Source organism: Gopherus evgoodei, chromosome 7 (assembly GCF_007399415.2).
Source record: "Gopherus evgoodei ecotype Sinaloan lineage chromosome 7, rGopEvg1_v1.p, whole genome shotgun sequence".
In the NCBI taxonomy this organism is placed as follows: Eukaryota; Metazoa; Chordata; order Testudines; family Testudinidae; genus Gopherus; species Gopherus evgoodei.
In genome coordinates, this window is record NC_044328.1 from 35096003 (window position 1) to 35112945 (window position 16943).

Consider the following 16943-nt stretch of genomic DNA (forward strand, 5'->3'; position numbering starts at 1 on the left):
AGCAAGCCAGCTGCATGGCAGGTGGAGGGGGTCTTGTGGCAGGAAGGAGGATCTGGCAGGTGGTGAGGAGGCGAGCAGCAGATAGGCAAGCAGCAAGGGGGACGGGGAGGAGGTAAGCAATGGGAGGACCTCACGGGGGGGGTGTGAACAGAGGAGCAGTGAGTCAGTGGTGGGCAGAGGTGGGTCCAGGGGTGGAGTGTGGGCGAGGCTGTGGCGGAAGAGGTGGGACAAGGAGCTAGCCTCTCCCAGTGGAAGTTTCACTCAACACCCATGTAATAAGATATTGACATAATTAGGTCGACATAAACTGCCTAAAACTGGGTGACTGGGCAACAAAATGGCAGATGAAATTCAATGTTGATAAATGCAAAAGTAACGCACCTTGGAAAACATAATCCCAACTACACATATAAAATGGCGGAGTCTAAATTAGCTGTTACCACTCAAGAAAGAGATCTCGAAGTTATTGTGGATAGTTCTCTGAAAACCTCCACTCAATATGCAGTGGCAGTCAAAAAAGTGAACAGAATGTTGGGAATCATTAACAGAGGGATAAATAATAAGACAGAAAATGTCATATTGCTTCTATATAAATCCGTGGTACGCTCACATCTTGAATACTGTGTGCGGATGTGGTTGCCCCATCTCAAAAAAGATATATTGGAATTGGAAAAGGTTCAGAAAAGGGCAACAAAAATTATTAGGGGTATGGAACAGCTTCCGTATGAGGAGAGATTAATAAGACTGGGACTTTTCAGCTTGGAAAAGAGATGACTAAGAGGGGATATGATTGAGGTCTATAGAATCATGACTGGTATGAAGAAAGTAAATAAGCAAGTGTTATTTACTCCTTCGCATAACACAAAAACTAGCAGTCCCCAAATGAAATTAATAGGCAGTAGATTTAAAAACAAACAAAGGAAGTATTTCTTCACACAGTGCATGGTCACTGTGGAACTCTTTGCCAGAGGAAGTTGTGAAGGCCAAAAATATAACAGGGTTCAAAAAAGAACTAGGTAAGTTCATGGAGGATAGGCCATCAATGGCTATTAGCCAGGATGGGCAGGGATGGTGTCCCTAGCCTCTGTGTGCCAGAAGCTGAGAATGGGCAACAGGGGATGGATCACTTGATGATTACCTGTTCTGTTCATTCCCTTTGGGGCACTTGGTATTGGCCACTGTCAGAAGACAGGATACTGGGCAAGATGGACCTTTGGTCTGATCCAGTATGGCCACTCTTATGTTCTTATATGGACCTAACTTTTTTTTAAATGAAAGCTGAGATTCTTGCATAGCCACTTGACTCCAGGAGCTGATGCTTTTTAAGAAAAACACCAAATATATTGTGACTCTCACAATAAAATAGAAATCACTATGGCTAACATCTCTCTTTTCATCCCCTTATGCTTCTCTAACTCCCTCTTATTCTTGGGCATGGAGAAGCTCAGCTGGACTGCCCCCTGTGTGCAGGGAGAGGGAACAATAGCTGCATGATCTACAATTACATGATAGGTCTGTCCTCAATTTTTTACACTTTGACAGCGCTGATAAGCGTGGAGGGCTAACACAGCTAGACTTACTGAATAGAATACTGAAGATGTAGTTAGTTCCCGGTGCCGACTTTATTGTGGGAGCTAATGGGACTGGGACTTCATTTCCCAGGGTCCTTTGGGCAGGAAAGCAAGTTTTTTCCTATGCCGCTGTATTCATAACCTCTTTCCTAGCCCAGGCAGTCCCGGGAAATGGAGTCCGAACCCTATGAGCTGCCAACACGGAAACGAGACAGGGCACTACGAATCCCAGTTGTCTTCACACACCTCCCCTGCCGCTAAGAGCAGAGGCTGAAGGCATGTGATGATATACAGTGCGACAGAAATCCGGGAGTGTTGCGAACATGCATTTCCTGTGCCTATTGAGAGCTGCAGCAACTTCCCTGGCCCATGCAAAGGTGCAAGCGAACTGGGTCTGTTCTGCCAGGAAGGATCCCTCTCCAGCCATGCACCTCTGTGGTGAATGCAGCATGTCACTAGCACTTATCAGTTAGGGAGCAGTAGCGGGCCCCTGGTTTTTTGGAGCTGCCTGGGCGGAGGGCATAACCCTGCGGGTTTAGTGGGCAGCATACGGTATCAGGCTGGGGGCTGCCTTGCGGGGAGGATTAGGTGTAGCTGGAGGGGCGATGGCAGGAGGGGTGGTCCTGGTGCAGGGAGCCAACAGGGGACTCAGCCTGCACTTCTGCAAACACATTTTATCTGCATGCAAAGAGGCAAGAGTGATCGCTACCTGCAGGAGCCCCGAGGCAGCCAGTGCCTTACAAGCGCTGCAAAGGCTGTGTCCCCAGAAGCTCACTGTGCTGCGGCTGGATGCCTCTTGGGAGGCAGAGATCCGAGAGGCAGCGGAAGCCATGGTGAAGGAGCATGGCTGGCTGGACCTACTCATCAACTCTGGGGCAATGTTGCACCCCAGCGCCGGAGGAGAGACGAGCCTGCAGGAGGTCTCAGCAGAGGTGGGCCAGATACTGTGGAGAGTAGGGTGTGTGTGTGTCCTTGTTAATAGAAAGAGATCTGAAGGAGAGGGTGATTTTTTTTATTGAAGGTGGCTTGGTAACTGTGAAGCCATTGCTTGAGGACATCTGGTTGCAGCTGATGTACTTCAGTAAATATATCACTAGACACCTGAAAGTGCATAATGGCTTTAAAAGCATGTCCGTTTTTTAAATAGGTGACTAGTGGCCTGAGAAGAAAAGATATGCCACCTGCTGGGCCTCATCTAATGCCAGGAGAAAGGAGTTTTAATGGCAACAGAAACAGGTCTAGTGGGCTTTTTCTGCAGCCGGCCATTCCCGTTGTTGCATGCTCATCAATGCACAGTGCACTCTGGAGTGCAAAGCTCCAGGATGCATGAAATTTGAACTGAATGTGTTTATGTAATTAAAAATAACAACCAATGAGAAAAGAAAAAAGGGACATGCAAGGTGCCCAAATTTAGAGGGCCTGTTTGGACACTTGTTCTTCAGCATGCATGCTTCCAGATAGATGGAGTGTGCCCATCTGGAACTGTGCAGGTATATTTCAGTTATGAAAATGCACCATGTATGTTCAAGATGTAATTTTCGGGCCTTCAGAACTTTCTTTCAAAACTAGCATGGTCTAAACATATAGCACATTGAGGAGTAATTATGTTTGCATTATGCAACTGCAAAGAATGTTTGAAAAATATGTTGAATAAAATGTATTTTGGCCAGTTAGCACAGCTCAAAAATAACTTAACAGACCTTAGTGAAGGTAAAAAAAGGAAAAAAGGCAATAGCACACTTTTCAGAGAGCTATGAAATAACAAAAAGCAATCCCATCTCTCATCTCCCCAAACATACATCCTTACATCATGTTCCACAAAAATATCAGTGGAAGTAAAATTATTTTCCACTGGTTTCACAGTAGACCAACTAGCCAGGGCTCCACTGCGCTTAGGGAGCCTGGGGCAAAACCTGACATTGAGGGCCTCCACTCTTCCAAAGAAATTACCACTGAGGGGGAGGGGCTGCAGGGAGAAGAATTAGAGGGGAAGCCCACACTGCACTCACCTGACCCTGCAATGGGGCTCAGCTCCAGTCACGTAGGTCTGGGCCTGGGCCCCTTTCAGTATGTTGCAACCTGGCCTCAGGGGTCACAGTGCAGTGCAACTCAGGTTTGGCTATGCATCCCTGCAGCTAGTCAGCATTTCTAATTAAGGACGGGTTTTCAGTGGGTGCTTTTGAGAATCCCACCGTGTCTTCCTTGGCTCCCTAACCTTGTGTAATAACAATATAATGGTTTGGAGGTTTATGTGTTCGTTTTGTCTCTTTCTGAACACGAAATGAGTTCACTAAGCAAAACTGTCTGCTAAGTGGGCTATTCCTTTTTCCCTGTTTTTCTGTAGGCTGAGACTACACTACAGACCTTAGAGTGGCACAGTTGTACGGCAGTTGCTGTGCTGCTGTAAAGTCTCCCATGTAGCCACTCTATGCCAGCGGGAGAGAGTTCTCCTGTTGGCATAACGAAACCACCCCCAACAAGTGTTGGTAACTAAATTGGCGGGAGAGAGTCTCCCACCAACATAGCTCTGTCCACATTTGTGCTTTTGTCGGTGAAGCTATGTCCAGTCAGGAGTATGTTTTTTCACACACCTGATCAACAGAAAGTTTTACGGACAAAAGCTTTAGTGTAGACATAACCTTAGTTACAGAAGTTGCCTGTTCCATCCCTTCATCTTGTGTTGTGTGTTAAGTAACTCTTGTTTCTTTTCTTAATTTAATTCATCTTGTTGGTTTCCTGGGCTGAGACTTAAGTTTGAGATTTTTTAGAAAATTCTTAGAAAAGAAAAAGAAATGTATTAGCCTTGATGCTGTAAAGAACTCAGTGGAGTCCTCACATGCTTAAAGTTAAGCACATGCATAAATCTTTGCAGTATTGGAGCCTTAGAATGGAATGGCCTTCGTGACCTTCACTCTAGTATTCCTAGTTAATCATTTAACTCCAAAGTATACATAAATTGACTGTAATTATAGTTTGAAATTCTGATGACCTGAATAGATAATTTGAGCTACGATCTTGTTTAAACCTGTATGTTCCTGTGACTAAACAACATGTTTTAGTACCAGTTGTTTATTTGCAGATACTCAGTGACCAATGTTTCAAAGTTCAAACAATATCAGCAAAATCAGAAAGAGCTTAAGTAGTTTAATTCGTAGTTTAATTGTCAGTGGACAATAAAAAATATATATATATATGCTACATCATGTTTTAGGTTAAATCATTTTAATTTAACTAGCCCAACAGACTCTTCAATAAGGGCATGTTACAAAATGCTACAAAGCAGCAATGCTCCATCTTGACTCTAACTAAACAATAATGAATTACCAGTAATAATTTATTTGACAAAGAAGAAGAAATGGAATTAATAAGGCATGTGCACATGACTTTGCTTGCATGGTTTCTCCCACCTTTTATCTTTTGTCTTTTTAAAAAAGAATGCTCCTCAGGACAGATAATACCTTCTGATGCATAATGGGACTCTGATCCTCACTGGATTTTTGAGCATCACCGCTATGTAAACCATACTAATATGGATTTGTCAACACTTCTGGAAGGGTCACCCCTTACATTACAGTATACTATGGCCAGCATTTCAGATGGGCCAAGTCAGGACCCAGTTTGTTAGTGATAATGATATCACACTGAGATGATGAGAGATGATGAGATGATTTTTTATTTTTTTTAGCACAAAACGAAACTTTAAGACTGGCATTTGCTGGCTGTAGGCTATTTACCTTCGCAGTTTCTACTTCTTCTTCTTCTTCTTTTTTTTTCTATGTTCTAGGGTCTTCCCATAACATTGGCAACAAATACCATAGGGTTCCTAGTGATCTCTAAATATTTTGCCCCTCTGTTGCGGAAAGGAACTGGAGTGTTTGGACATCAGTTTGCTGACCAGGCCAAACAGCATAGGGCCATACTGGTGAACCTGACAGCTAAAGTAGGCTCCATAGGAGACAATGATAAGTACTGTTTGACATGAATGTTATGCAGTAACCTAATTATTTTTCATATAAGAAGATAAATGATTGATATAGTAATGTTTTATAACATCCAGCTGGTGTGGGCCCACGTAGCTAATAACAATGTAGAAGATCATTATAATTTTCTAAGCATTACTGCATCTTAATTTAATTTTTCCTGAAAAAATGATTTGTGCAGTAAAAAGAATAACTCTGCTTAAATTGTACTGATATGTTGGCTAACGAATATATATTTAATTATCTCGCTGCTAAAAGTAATGATGGTGGTGTATGCTGCAGCAATTTTTTAATTTTAAATTTTGTATATTCCTGTTTGTTCAGGTGCATGTGGTGAATGACATATTTATTTATCAAACATTCAAGACAATATGTGCACTGTGAATATTGAAAGAGTATTTGAAAAATCCATTCCAAAAAGTTTTTGTAAACATTTCTTATAATTTAAGTAGAAGGTTTCATTTTATCCCTCATAATTTGTAAGATCAGTGTTTGGATAGGTAAGTCTCTTTAATATAAACTTTAGAGATATTAAATGCAATTTCTGGGTCTGTTGTGACTTTTAGCTATACCGTTTGGGGATGTGATTTTGTCAAATCTCATAAATTAAGCAGTGTTGGGCTGGGCCAGTCATTGAATTGGATACCTAGAGTGAGAACTCACAAACTTCAGGAATTGATATTGGTATGGGTTCATAGTGTGGCATTTTCTCCTTTGATTCAATATTGAGCTGATGTCCCAAGCATGATGCAAGGGGTTATTCTGATGCTGAAGATGATGAGTGAAATCATGGCTCAATTAAAGTCAATGAGAATTTTGCCAGTGATTTCAACAGAACCAGGATTTCACATGATGCTTTTTGTGTGAGATGTGAAACTCAGGCTTCAGCCATAAAAGATCAAATAACACTTGTAACAAGAGTAAAAGGCCTCAGGGCTGGTATACACTACACAGGTAGGTCAACATAAAGCAGCTTATGTTGACCTAATTATGTCAATGTCTACACTTCAGCCTTCCTCCCACGGATGTAAGTGCCCTACTACACTGAGGCCTTGTCTACACTGGAAAGTTTCTGTGCAGTAAAGCAGCTTTCTGTGCTGTAACTCCTGAGGTGTACATACTGCCAAGCCACTTGGTGCGCAGAAACTGTGCAGTTGCAGCGCTGGAAAAAAACTACCCCTACGAGAGGTGTACAGTTTTCTGCGCCGGGGTTACAGCGCTACAGTGCCAGTGTAGATACCCAGGTTGATTACAGCGCAGTGATTGGCCTCGGGAGTGTGTCCCACAATGCCTTTTCTTGCCTCACTAGTCATTGGTTTGAACTCTACTGCCTTGCCCTCATGTGACCAACCATCATTCCCACCTGTAAATTCCTTGGGAATTTTGAAAGTCCCTTTCCTGTTGGCGCGGTGATGCGTGCAGTGGTCTCAGCGCATCTTTCCAGATGACCATGCCTGCTCCACGCACCAGGAGATCCCCCACTTAAAACAATGCAGAGCTGCTGGACCTCATCCCCCTCAAGGGGAGAGGAGTCCGTCCAGTCCCAGCTGTGCTCCAGTCGTTAGAATTATGATACCTATGGACAGATTTCACGATGCATGACAGAAAGGGGCCATGACCAGGACACATTGCAGTGCAGGGTCACAGTAACGGAGCTGTGGAACGCCTACCACAAGGCGTGGGAGGCTAACTGCCACTCCGGTGCTGCACCCATGAGCTGCCGGTTCTACAAAGAGCTGGACGCGATACTCGGTGGCAACCCTACCTCCACTGCAAAGGTTGCTGTGGATACTTCGGTGGCTCACGTGCCAGTCGAGAATGGACCGAGCCAGGAGGAGGAAATCTTGGATGGGGGGGGGGACCCGCAGAGGCAGAGGATGACCTGGAGGTTAGAAATGCACGCAGCTTGGAGCTCTTATCTACCCCGGAGTAGGCTAGCCAGTCACAGCTGTTGGAGCTTGGTGAAGTGCAAACAGGAGAGGAGGCTCCTGGTAAGTGGACTGATTTTGGGAATTGATAAAGCAAGTTTTTGGAGGCAAGAGGCTTGTAGAAAGCAGGCATGGGTCTATATGATATGCGTACCATATGATATGCATACCACCGAATGTCTGAGTGGTGGAACAGGGCATTGATTGACTCCCTCACTTCATGGGAATCTGCCTCAGAGGTCTCCAGGAAACTCTCATGGAGATACTCGGCAATCCACTGCCGCAGGTTCTTTGGCAGAGCTGCTTTGTTTCTTGCTCCATTAAGGATAACTTTTCTGTGCCACTCTGCCATCACTGGGTGGCATTGCTGCACATAGGTGAGTCACATAAGGGACAGGGTGAAGTCGCAGTCTTGGAGAAGACCCTCCCTTGATTCCCTGCTTACCCTCAATGGCGAGATATCTTCCATAGTGAACAGAGCCTGTGGAAAATGTGGGGACAGGAATGATTGTCAGGCCCCTGCTACAATGCTGGCTCTCCCCTGAGAGCCACGTGGCCATTGTACAGTACAGTCCTGGAACACTGATCTCCCCTGTCCCTGCAATTACTCACCATTTTGGGGTCTTATGGCCTGGGGTCAGCCAGTTAGTGACAGGTGTGTGAATAGTGGCTGAGTTTTAAATCTGTGCCTGTTGTTGAACCTCTCCTTGCTACTTTCAAGGTTCCACATGTATGGCTTCATAAGCCATAGCATTAAGGGGTAGGCAGGGTCTCCCAGGATCATAATGGGCATTTCGACTTCTCCTACAGTGATCTTCTGGTCTGGGAAGAAAGTCCCTGCTTGCAGCTTCCTGAACAGGCCAGTGTTCCAAAAGATGCATGTGTCATGCACCTTTCCGGACTAGCCTGTGTTAATATCCATGAAACGTCCACAGTGATCCACAAGTGCCTGGAGAACCACTGAGAAATACCCTTTCCAATTAATGTACTCGGAGGCTAGATGGTCTGGTGCCAGAATTGGAATATGTGTGCCATCTATCACCCCTCCACAGTTAGGGAAGTCCATTTGTGCAAAGCCATCCACAATGTCACTCACGTTGCCCAGAGTCATGGTCTTTCTGCACAGGATGCGATTAATGGCCCTGCACACTTCAATCAACACAAGTCCAACGGTTGACTTTCCCACTCTGAACTGGTTAGCGATCAATCGGTAGCAGTCTGGAGTAGCCAGCATCCACAGTGCAATTGCCACACAGTTTTTGAACAACAGGGCAGCTCTCATTCTTGTGTCTTTGTGCTGCAGAGCCCATGAATGTGGCTTTCCTCATCCAAAGGTTCTGCAGCCACTGCTTGTCATCCCAGGCTTGCATCACGATGGGATCCCATCACGACGTGATCCCACCACTCAGTGCTTGTTTCCTGAACCCAAAAGCAGCATTCCACTGTGGTCAGCACCTTCGTGAATGCCACAAGCAATCTCATGTTGAAGCTACTATGCATGGCGAGATCAATGTCGCACTCCTCTTGCCATTGTAGTTTAAGGAATAACTCTACTGCCATTCGTGATAAGCAACATATTGGTCAACAGTAGGGATCCATTCCTGCAGACTGAAGAGGCACAGTGTGCAGTACATAAACCGTTGAAAGATGACACCAAATGCAGACGGAAGCACAAGGATTGCTGGGATGTGAAGCAATGCATCATGGGGCATTGGGACAGGACCCACGATGCCCTGTGACCCCCTCCACCGTCCCACAACTCAATGGCAGAAGAGGAAGAGCTGCTCTGTGGGATAGCTGCCCAGAATGCACCGCTCTGAATACCGCTGCAAGTGTGAACATGCTATTGTGCAGGCAGCTGACAGTATGAACACACAACAGCGGATTCCCTTCAATGCCCTCTAAGCAGCACTGTAACTGCTGGTGCTGTAACTCCGCTAGTGTAGGGGTTCCCTGACATCATAACTCCACCTCCATGAGAGGCGTAGGGCCTATTTCAGCATAGTTAGGGGGAGGCAGTGTCTACACTACATCGGCTGTCTTGTCAATTTCATGGCAGGAACTGTGAAATTGACAAGAAAACCCCTGCTCCCCTGGAGAGCTGGTTGGCTGGATCCTGCTCCTGGCTGGTAACTCTGCTTGAGCTAGAGCACCAAAAATAGCAGTGTTGCCAAAGGGGTTCAGGCTAGCTGCCTGAGTACAATCCTAACCAGCTCCCTGAGTATGTATTTGGGCAGCTAGCCCAAGCCACTGCTTGTGCTGCTGCAGTCACACTGCTATTTTTAGTGCTGCTAGCTAGCTCCAGCAGAGCCAGCATGTGTATGTCTGTTCAAGCTGGGAATCATACCTGGCTGCTGCTGTATAAATATACCCTTAGTCTGTAAGTTCCAGAGTATGGACTGTGGGTGAAATACTGGCACCGTCAAAGCCAATGGCAAAACATGTATTTCACCCTGCGTCTCATGTGTTCAGTAAAGTGCCGTAAACATTTATATGGCTGTATGAATATTAACAGAAATAATTGAATTTGAAAGGAAAATGTCAAGACTGATAGTCCTAACATGTAGAACAGTTTAAGAAGTTTTATTTAAACTCTGAGTTCTGACTTCTACATTTACAAATACCTTTTAGAGAGGCTCGTGTGACTTTGATGAAGTGCTTTGTTTTAATCATAAATGATTGGTGAGTATATTTACAATTTACCTGGACAAGAGACGTAAAACTCTTTTAAACAGACATGTTTATAATTTCTCCAGATAGTCATTGATGATCCTGCTTTCTCTGCAACACAATACTTTAAATAAGGGATTTGACTGTGCAGGTAATGGAGGATTTGATTCTTTGGGATGGTTTCTTTCCACATGGGAGAGTACTGACTGTTTCTTCTTTTGCAGGTTTGCATAAAATATACAATGTAAATGCCTTTGTGTGTTCTCAACTATCCAGAATAGGAGTCTTCAGAACAGCCGCAGCAATTTTTTTTCAAAATGTGAAAGAGAGAGCCTGAGCCAATAAAAAGTGAGCTGGAAAGAAAGGGGCTCAATTGCATCAGTTTATTACATTCACACTTTAAGCCAACTTGTGATTCTTATCATATCAGTAGAAGCTTAACAGGAACAAATCTCAAAATAAATTGGAAAATGAACTCAATGAATATTTTGACTATTGTCAATTTGGATGGCTTTACTGTTGGTCTAGTAAGCAGTAACCATAACATCGGATGCTTCTGTGCCTTGAAAAGGGTAAGGTTTGGGGCTGGTAAGCCTAATACACTTCAAGTTATGAATAAGAAGGAAGAATCATAGGAACAGGATTGTTACAAACTGGCCCTCTGCCCCACTTCATGGTCAGTCTGTTGTGAGTGGATCCAATCACTGGGTCCCATGTGCTTCTGAGTCAATAGGGTCTGGGCAGAGTCTAGTTAATGTTTCTAGTTCTGAGACTAGGTCACATTCCCAGGCCTGCAACTCTTCTCTGATGCCCTTGTTTGGGATGTGTAGGTGCTGCAGTCCAGTTTCCCCAAATGTTGAAACCAGTGTCTCAGGTCTCCTGGACCTTCCGCTCACTTACACATGCTTTCACTTAGGCTCTGGGCTATCTGGGCTTTGAGTTTAAACCCTTCAGTGACAATGTGGCAGGAAAACACTGGCTTAGCAATGGAATTTCTTAATCATAGTAGTTTTTACTCTTAATAGACTCAAGAGTTACTATGACACTCCCCTGGGGTACCCAGGGTTGTGAGACACCTCACCACCACTTGCCCTTATGCATGAGGCAACCTTCTTGGTGCCTGCTGTGAATCAGTTCCCTGAATCTACTAGCCTCTGGCAACACACCAAGCACTTCCTTCAGGGCCTGTTCAGGCTCTCACTCCTTCTGTGCAGGTTAGTGAATGGCCCACACCAACTCCTGAACCCTCTCAGAGCATTCCCTATATTGTCAGCTCCTTATCCACTGAACACCCCTAGAACTATCAAGCAGGCTGTTCCCAAGGGAACAATGGTAGACACACTAGCTTGTAAGAGTCAGCTCAGGATCAGCACTTTGCTTAACGCCACAGCACTTAGATATATTTATAGTCTGGAGAAGAGAAGACTGAGAGGGGACTGGATAATAGTTTTTAAGTACATAAAGGTTGGTTACAAGGAGGAGGGAGAAAAATTGTTCTTCTTAACCTTGAAGGATAGGACAAGAAGCAATGGGCTTAAATTGCTGCAAGGGAGGTTTAGATTGGACATTAGGAAAAAATTCCTAACTGTCAGAGTGGTTAAGCATGGGAATAAATAAATGGAATCTCCATCACTGGGGATTTTTAAGAGCAGGTTGGAGGAACACCCGTCAAGGATGGTCTAGATAATACTTAGTCTGCCTTGAGTGCAAGAGACTGGACTAGAAGACCTCTTGAGGTCCCTTATAGTTCTATGATTCTGTAGTGAAAACAAGAATGAGTTTACTATCAGGAATCCAAGATTCAGGCAATAATGAGCAAGGATATTGGAAAGAAATGGTTACATATAAAACAAAATCATAACTTGCTTTCTAGAGACTAAATGTAACAGGTTAATTCCTATCTAATGAAGTTTTATGGAAAGTTTCTCTTCAGCATTTTCAACCAAGGTTGGCTCAGACACCATTTTCGTGAATATAAATGTGCTGTCTGTTTACTTCCTAGGCTCAGAATCCCAACGTGTCTTCTTTGTCTTCCAGAAATTCCCCCCAAAGTTCATTGTCTGTACTCTTAGACTGGAAAGAACCCGTGACTTGTTTTTTTTCCCAGTATGCTCTTTCTGTGTTGACTTCACATCTCCTTGTTAACATTTGACTTCCTATGTAAATGGGCATCCATTGTATTAGCTTACAATGCTTAATTTACATCTTGTCTGGAGGCAAACCTGTTTTTCACCTTTGCTGGTGACACTACCTTGATACAGACTTTAAAAACATTGTGTTTCAGTGTGTGTGTGTGTGTGTGTGTGTGTGTGTGTGTGTGTGTGTGTGTGTGTGTGTGTGTGTGTTTATTTATATATATATAAAAAACTCCTTACATAGTATCTGTACATACATTTTACAATTATACTAATGACCACTGTGACAATGGCTTTTATTCGAGATCACGTGGCATTCTTTAGTGAACTAGAACGTATACACAAGACTCATGAGATTTCTATAAACCCTGTACATGCCCTGGCCAATTGGCATTAAAAGGTTCTTGGGTCACAGTTACAGATCTTTTGAAAATAACAAAAGTCCTCAGATGCCCCTAGTCTTAGCTCACCCCTTCTGAGAGTCAGCGGTTCATCAGCATTTCAAGCTGGTCAGTATCTCTCCTGCACGTCTTTCTTATGGTTGACAATGGTCAGCCCCCTGCACAGAACAGAACCTCCCTTTTAAATAGGGTCTCTGTCTTTGTGATGTGACTGAGAAACACCAGATCCACCAGCCATAGTTGTTCATCCTCCCACATTGTGAACCCCTGTGTAGAAAAAACATTGTTCTGTGGAGGTAGGGCCAGAAGTTGAGAGACAATCAAAGTCAGTGGCCCCAGATTGCAGTCTTGATGGCTTCTTGGTGATATCCCTGCAGTGAGGTGCAAAACACCTTGCCCAGGCAGGGCAACTGTCTGGATTGCAGCCTAATAAGAGGTTGTCCCCTGGGCAAGTTCAGATTTATGCTGTCACATAGGTACCGTTTTCACACAGTAGAACATAGAGTTCATAATTTGATCCTGTCATATCCCACTCTGTTACAAGTTGCAGTCAGTTTTCCCAATGAAACAGCGGTTCTGAAACATATCAGGATTCTTTGTTCAGATTTTGCTTGCAGCTATTATAGAATGAAATTATGAAAGGCATGATACAAAATGATAGTGTGTTATAAAGCACCAAAGAACCTGACCACTTATGGTAACTGAAGATTCTAAGGCCTTTTTTTCAAGAATAGGATGTTAATGCTGGTGTCTTGGCAAAATTCCATTTTGAGTTATTCCTTTTTGTTTCTCTAAACTTCCTCCTGCTGTTTAAATTAGATATATCTTTCACTTCCAGTTGTATTTTGTTGTATAGTACTGCTATGCACTAACTTATACATTGCATGTTTCACCTCATATATGTGTGAATTTAGGGAGTGCGGAAGTCATTTCTTTATACACCTTTTATATATCATTTGTAAAACACTGTGGATTTTTCTGGATAAACAGCTTTATAAAAAGTTGAGATTTATTCTAACAGTGAATTTAAAAAATCCTTTACATAAAGCTGCATTTCTGAGACTTTATAAAAAGGATTAATTACGTGCTAAAGCAGGGGTGGTCAAACTACAGCCTGCAGGCCACATCCGCCCCGCGGGACCATCCTGATGGCCTGGGAGGGTAGCCCTTGGTCCCTCCCTTGCTGTTCCCTCTCCCCCGCAGCCTAAGCTCGCTCGCTCCGCTGCCGGCGCAATGCTCTGGGCGGTGGGCCTGTGAGCTCCTGGGGCAGCACATCTGCAGAGCCCGGCCTGACCCAGTGCTCTGAGCTGTCTAGTGATGGTGGCAGCACAGCTGAGCAGCGCAGCTGCAGCGCTGCCAGCCATCGGTGCTCCAGGCAGCACGGTAAGGGGATGGGGAGGTTGGATAGAGGGCAGAGGAGTTTGGGGTGATGATCAGGGGGCAGGGTGTGGATAGGGGGTGGGGCGGTCGGAGGAGGAAACGGGAAGTTGAATGGGGGCAGGGGTCCCAGGGGGCAGCTGGTGGCAGGGGGGTTGGATGGGGTCGCAGAGGGCAGTCAGGGAACAGGGAGAAGGGGTAGCTGAATGGGGTGGAAGTCCTTGGTAGGCCATTAGGGAAAGGGGTGGAGTTGGATGGGGCAGGAGTCCAGGGGGGCAGATAGGAGGTGGGGTCCAGTCCAGGAGCCCCTCCCCTAACCGGCCCTCCATACAATTTATGAAACCTGATGTGGCCCTCAGGGCAAAAAGTTTGCCTGCCCCTGTGCTAAAGTAAGAAGGAAAAGTGAAGAAGGAAAAAAAACTTTTCTTTTATGTATAATATTAGTATAAAATTAGAGAGTGTAACTCATTTCTGGCTAGGTGACTCATACTCTCACGGAATTAATTATCCAACACAAGTAATTCTAAAATAGACACTATAATATTTTTTTTTAATCAGATGGCTACTGCTAGCATTGAATAGGTAAACGTGAACTTTGAATTCAGTGTAACTAGTAGATTGAGTAGAGAACTGGGAGAATGAACGTCCTGAAAACTTGCCTCAGTTCTGCCATTGACTTCCTATCTGTCTGTGGGCAAATAAACATGGAGAGGTAAATGTAAAAATACTACGTAACTGAATTTAGAAGGAAACTAAGGGGTAAATAGTAAGAGTCTGCTGTTCTTTTCTCTATAATTACTTATTTTGTTGTGTTTTTCAGATTTTAAGGCCAGAAGAACCATTAGGATAATCTATGTTCACTTTTTGCATAACACAGACCACAGAATGTTATGCAGTGGTTCTTGCATCAAATTCATAACATCTGGTTGAGCAAGGAACTTACCTTTTAGAAAGACAAGCAAGATAATGATGATTCCGTTGGTTTTGCTAGATCTTTTTCATGAAAGAAATACAGCCTTCCACATGGCTAAAAACTATGGGATAATGCTATATGTACCAGCAAATGACCAAAGGGATATTCACTAATATATTATTCTGAAATCTGCCAAATATATTAACATGCTACAACTGTGACACAATGCTGCTTGTGGCTTTGCAGAACTTGCTTACCTGACATATTGCTTTTAGCCTTAGGTGGATGGTATAGCTACAGAATGTCTAAAGCAGCTTTGAACATGGCTACCAAGAATCTCAGTATTGAACTTGAAAGAGGGAAAACTAAGGTGGTGTGTGTTTCTTTGCATCTAGGAACTGTGACTACTGACTTATCAAAGCCTTATCACAGGAATGTTCCCAAGGACAAACTGTTCACCCCAGAATATTCAGTTAATTGTCTAATGAATATTATTGAGAACCTTGATATGGGGAAAACAGGAAAGTTCTTTGCTTGGGATGGATCTGCACTACCTTGGTAAAGACTTGTTTTAATGGAGGCACCCGGGTACCGTGGAGATGAGAGCAACATAAATACCTAGCTAGATTAATGCTTTAGTAAACCTTTTGTTGTGGTGTATGATGAGAGCATCCAAAAGATATTAGATTTTAATCCCAGTTCTGTCACTGACTTGCTGTTTGACTTTGAGCAAATCTTAAACTTCTCTGTGCCTCTAATTCATTATGTGGTAAATGGGGATAATACTTACCAACCTCAGGGCTCTTGAAGCTAAATTTGTGGCACCTTATAGACTAACAGAGGTTTTGGAGCTTTTGTAGGTGAATACCTACTTCGTCAGTTGCATCTGACGAAGTAGGTATTCACCTATGAAAGCTCATGCTCCAAAACCTCTGTTAGTCTATAAGGTGCCACAGGATTCTTTGCTGCTTTTACAGATCCAGACTAACACGGCTACCCCTCTGATACTTGAAGCTAAATTTGTTGATGTTTGTAAAAGGTTTTGAGAGTCCCTATGAAAGGTGCAATAAAGTATAGGGTATAGTTATGATTTTATTAATGATAATAAAAGCATACTACTAATTATTTGCTGCAAGGATTTGTGTTTGTTTATTCAGATACCATGCCTTGGTTTCTGTAAATTGGGTGAGGTTAGAGAGAAAAGGGATTACATAGCAGTGAGTGACAAGTCATTTCAAAAGGTGGTTGCCTGTAACCGTCTCTCTTTGTTTTTTATGCTATCAGTTTGAAAGGTGATACAACAGTGCAGGACTGATCTGATCAAATCAAATCTAATGGTGACGTCTGATAGTGATGGAAACAGAACTCAGTGTGCAAAGCTGTGAACATTGTCTCCATTTTGGGCAAGTCTACTGCAGACCTTTTCTTTCTCCCCACCTTTCTTTTCTCCTCTCTTTTATTGACAAATGCCACATTTAAAGGATACTGGCTGCAGGGAACCCCCACCCTCTGCATACAAACAGACACACCTCCCTTAAAAACTCAAGTGCTAACTGCATTTGAAGTATTTACCATACAATGAGAGCACAAATAAGATTCTGATTACAATTTTGTCATAGTTGCTCTGGCTTATTTTCACGTGTTATACCAAAGAAGAAAATTGGCAAGTTTCAGTGACATGTTCATGTTGTTCAAATGTAACTCTCAGTACACCTCTGCCTCGATACAACACTGTCCTTGGGAGCCAAAAAATCTTACCATGTTATAGGTGAAACCGTGTTATAATGAACTCGCTTTGATCCAGCAGAGTGCGCAGCGCCCCCTCTCCCCCGGAGCACTGCTTTACCACGTTATATCCAAATTCGTGTTATATAGGGTGGCGTTATATCGAGGTAGTGGTGTACTTGGACTGGACAATGTCATCACAGATTCATATTCATTGGAGGCACAGGTACGTACTTATTCTAA

General features: G+C 43.7%; 1 pseudogene; it reads left to right on the forward strand.

The window, feature by feature from the left end:
* Nucleotides 1-1841: 1841 nt before the first annotated feature.
* Nucleotides 1842-16323, forward strand: LOC115654957 (annotated as a pseudogene).
* The last annotated feature ends 620 nt before the right edge of the window (nucleotides 16324-16943 follow it).